Raw genomic sequence first — 4,917 nt, forward strand, 5'->3', positions numbered from 1 at the left:
AGATGACAAGGTCAAACGGTCATAAACTACTGTGAGACTGTTTCAGGCTGGACATAAGGAAGAATTTCTTTACTGTCCAAGCCCCCATGGTCTGGAACAGCCTGACATCGGAGATGGTTCAAGCACCTACACTGAACACCTTCAAGAGCAAATTGGATGCTTATCTTGCTAGGATCCTATGACCCCAGCTGACTTCTTGCCCTTTGGGTGGGGGGCTGGACTCGATGATCTTCCGAGATCCCTTCCAGCCCAAATGTCTACAAAAGTCTATGAAAGTCTATATCCGAATCATCAAATCTCTTCGAATCAGAGGCTTCTGATTCAGAGAGATTAACAGGTCTCCTGATTTGATTTGGATTCAGATATTCGGCTGCCAAATCACCTCCAAATTGAATCAGTAACCAAAGCTTCACACAGCCTAATAACCAGAGTCTGCTTCTGATCTTTTTGCACCCCGTCAACCCCAACTTTAGCTTTATTTCTTCTGAAAAAAACATTCAGCATGTCAGTTATCCAACCCTTCCCACCACATGGCCTGATGCAGGAACCTTCCTACTCCCTGTAGGTCTCTCTATCCACTGAGGCTGCCCTATTCACTACCTGATCCCTAGCAGCTAGATGATGTCTCACAATTGAGGCTGGACCCAACTCACTCAGGCCAAAACACTCCCCACTCATGACGGCTTTCTGCTGTAATAGAGCATAGTCTCGGGATGAAAGAGGTAGACATTGCCATCAAAGATGATCAGGAATAAAGTAATCCCCTGTCTGCATATCTTCCTTAATACACACATATTGACTTTAGACTCATTAAATTGTAAAAGCCCATTAGCAAAGTCTGCTGTGAACAAATACGACTTCTCTCAAGAGAACATCTGACCCCACCATCTGTAGAGGCAAGTTTCAACTCTTACCTGCTAAATTATCTTAAAGTCTTTCAGATTCTAGGGTTTGGTTTCATTCTACAACCTGCTGATAATACTAGAATCAAATAAAAGGAAAAAAAAAGGAAATACCACCACTAAATCCACAAGCATGTTGGTGCCTTTCTTTGTATTTCCTTTTATTAATTAAATTCAGAAGGCTTAACCTAACAGAAAAGCTATACACACACAAACATACTTAAAATTGATAACAATAACTACTTTTAGCCAGCTGCATGACTGCAGATGCATGGCTACAATTCAGATTTAAAGATTTAAACAGCTTTACAAAACATATTTAGATTTCTGCTTAATTCTGCTACCTCTGCACTGTGTGGTTTCACAGTATCATGTCATGACCACATGCAATAGTATCAACAGACCAGACAAATGTGCAATGACCTTACTATAAGACAAAAAAAAAGTTCTAGTAACATGGTAAAAAATGTGATGGCCTCTAAAATTCTTTTTTTAAATCCTTGCAAATACCTCTAACCTAAGTTTAAATTTAAAAAAATCCTATTAACATTAGCACCACAGTTGCACCTGCATTGCACTGTTGATTGACCCAAGCTCCAGGATCACAATGGTAACTAAGGTGTGCTCAAATTAAAACATTTAAAAATAGAAATATGTCTTCTGATTGTCCAATGCCTATCTACAGCACAGAAACAAGGAACCACACACCACAATACTACATTCAAAGAACTGCAGTTCAAAAAAATTTCCGCTTGCTTTTTTAAAAGCAAGATAAGAACATAAACCACTCTCTTCCTGAAAAAGTAATATACATGCAACTACATTCAAATAACAATTATAGATCGTCCTTATCTGTATTGTATATTTTCCAGCTAGAACTGAGCTAAAACTAGCATTTTAAAATGAACAATTTTAATCCCCCCAATTAATTAGACTCAAGGAGGTAGTCTATATATTAAACCACCATTTATTCAATTCCATGTTATACAATACGTGCATCAAAAACTATTCTTTTTTAATGTTCTGTATTTCAAAATTAAAGAGAAAAATATTCATAATCCAAAAAATCCTTGATATATGTACTAGTTCAGCAAGACTTTTAAGTACATATTTAATTCTATTCCTGTTCAGAAATATACTTAAGCATGGGATGAACTTCATTCACATTTTTGTTGAACTAGAACGGGCTACTGAACTGAGATGATATTACACTGGTGACTATGAGTGTCCTTAAGCACACAAATGCAAAATAAAGTTGAAGTTCTCGATGATATTTTGTAATTTGGAAGATTAAACCAAATGAGAGTCTGTTTGAAGATTCAAAGAGTAATAATCTATTTGAGATCTGTTAAACAATTCATAGCTATCCTTTTGTCAACTCCACCGGCACCATTTAACTGACAATGAAATTAGTTACAGGTTTCCCTCGCCAACCATGATTTTAAATATCCACACTTAATAATCTATGTACCATTTTGGCTACCACAATATACATTTTTGAGTAACCACAGTTTTCTGTGGCTGCACATTAGCCCACCACCTGCCATTTTTCCCCATAAGCCTTTTGTCTTGCCAACCACAGGAACTTTCAGGAACTTAACCCCAGAAGTTGAAAAGGGAAACCTGTATGTAGTTTTTCCCCAAACCCAATTTACAGCCTACTTCTACTACTGAACTGTTTCCTATGACACTACAAATGTAACAGCCAACGTGGTTTCGTGTTGTAGCAGCAAACTTAAATATTTATGACTTACTGGATTGAAATACAGTAAGTCATAAATAAATATTCAGGTTTGGTGCTACATATAACCAAAGCTGATTAGTTGGTGTCTCAGCTCTTGTGCACAGAATTTCACTTGCTGCCAAGATGCAAAGCTTTACTATCAAGTAGCAAGTCCTCCTAAACAAGGTGGAGAACTATATAGAGCAGGGGTGCTTAACCTTCCCTCCCACCACGAGTCAAACCTGACTCATGAAGCCGTGTCATCTAGGCCACAGGACTTCCCAAGGGTCTGGAAATTTGGTTGGGGGGACCAGCAGCAGCATTAATTGCCACTCCCCTGATGCCAAATTTCTGGCCCGATGAGGAGCCCTGCAGGCCACAAAATGTAGCCCCACATGCTAGATCATACCAGCATGCAGCCAAATCTGGCTTGGCATGCAGACAGATCTGGACCGGTGCAGGATTATGTCAGCACACAGCAGGATCAGCCCTATGGACCAACTGCACACAGATCTGGCCCATAGACCAACCCCATCCCACTCATCAGGCCTGCAGGGCCAAAAGGTTGAGTGCCACTAGTTTACACTTGAATCTTCTTGGAGCCTAAGCTGGATTCAGAATTAACAGGATTTTTAATTAAGCAAAAAAAAGCAATACTGCTCAGAAAGGATAAAGAGTATAACATAAATATAAAGCATCTGTATTACATGTTCTGTCTGCATTGTAACTATAAAATACAATGCAGTTTAACACTGCTTTAATTTATATTTCAAAATGTATTGATCAAGCATTGGTTTTCTATCTGATCTTACCTTTAAACAGTCGTACATCAAATGATTCACCATCCACACCAAAAAACACTTCTGAGTGGGATCCCCCACACTTCTGTTGGAAAAGAAAGAAAAATGCCAGGGATTCACTTCGTCCTCGATTTACGTGAGTTACATTTGTCCCTTCAAGGCCTCATTTCTCAGCGAACATCTTTCTGACTGAAAATGACTGACTGCTTCCAAAGGGCATCTGAGACAATGTCACTCCTTAATCAGTAGAAGGAATAGTTGAGTGATATGAGGCACTTAAATTTTCCCCCTTGGGTATACATACTGCTTCACAACGTGGCACTGCATGTCAAGAATTCAAATGAACATTTAAAGCATTATATTCATGTGCATGAAGGAGAAGCCAAATTTGCTGCAAAAGATAAATTTGTCCAATTTATATAAACACTCAAGAAAAACAATTGGAAAAAGTGTCACTGAATATACACACACCCACATAGTAGAAGTATCTCTCAAAAACTTCTGGATACCTGTTTGCAATATAAAGAGAAAAAGGAAAAGTTGTTACAGACAGATTTTATGAAGCTCTTACCTGATATACCAGAAAATGGGATGTGTGAATTTAGATGATAAAACCTTCCCAATCTTCCAATTAAAGCAGCCACAGATGCTATACTTTTATTCCAAAAGGAAATACCAATGTAAGAGGCTGTGCTTTTGGTATGTTTCTGCCAAACAAAAGTAACCATGTGATTTAAAAGCAAAACAAACAAACCAAAAAATCTAGGCCTCATCATACTGTCCTACCTTTATTATTGGCCTCACTTCCAGTCCAGAAAAATGCCCAACTGCTAAAATCATTTTCCCTGCTCATGTATGACAGACTTAAATCCTGTCACTGGCTCCTTTTTTCCACTCCATCAAATTCAAGTTTTGTTTTCAACTTCAAGGCTTTGCACAGCTCTGTCCTCCCTATTTATCTGCTCTTGAATTTTAAACACAGGGCCTTAGACTGATAGCTCTGCAACTGATGTCACCATATGAGTTCTCCTTTTGTTTCTTCTTGTTTTTTCAATGAACATCTCCAATGCTTATTTATAGAATAAGGTTCAACATAGATTAAGCTGAAGGCCAGTACTCCCTCTTTCAAGTAACTCTTTCAGACCCACTCTCTGGCAAAACCCCCAGGAAATCAACTAGTGGTAGCTATGTTGGCCAGCAGGTAAGTGATAGATTATGTTCATTTATAAATAATAATGATCAGCTAAGGATTCCATTTCTCTGAATTGTATTTCATCCAATGTAAATAACCGTGTGATCTTACTCCTGTAATCCTTGCCTTCCCTCCTACTTACTTCCTTTGCTACTGAGCTTGTGTTTATTGTTTCAGATTACACTAGGAGCTCATCAGGGCCATATCTACCACCTTTATATGTCACTTATACCAACAGGGCCCTGATTATTTCCACAGTTCAAATAATCATACTTGGAAAAATAGAAACCATTAAAACCA

General features: G+C 38.3%; 1 protein-coding gene across 1 annotated transcript in view; it reads right to left on the bottom strand.

Annotated features, from left to right (window-relative positions):
• Positions 1 to 4,456, bottom strand: part of SEMA4D (semaphorin 4D) — a 123,030-nt gene extending 118,574 nt beyond the window's left edge. The window contains exon 1 of the mRNA XM_019554779.1: positions 4,212 to 4,456. The gene's annotated coding sequence lies outside the window, so the exon portion shown is untranslated. The remainder of the gene's footprint in view (positions 1 to 4,211) is intronic.
• Between the last annotated feature and the right edge of the window lie 461 nt (positions 4,457 to 4,917).

Source organism: Crocodylus porosus, unplaced genomic scaffold (genome assembly GCF_001723895.1).
Source record: "Crocodylus porosus isolate Cpor-Errol unplaced genomic scaffold, CroPor_comp1, whole genome shotgun sequence".
Lineage (NCBI taxonomy): Eukaryota > Metazoa > Chordata > Crocodylia > Crocodylidae > Crocodylus > Crocodylus porosus.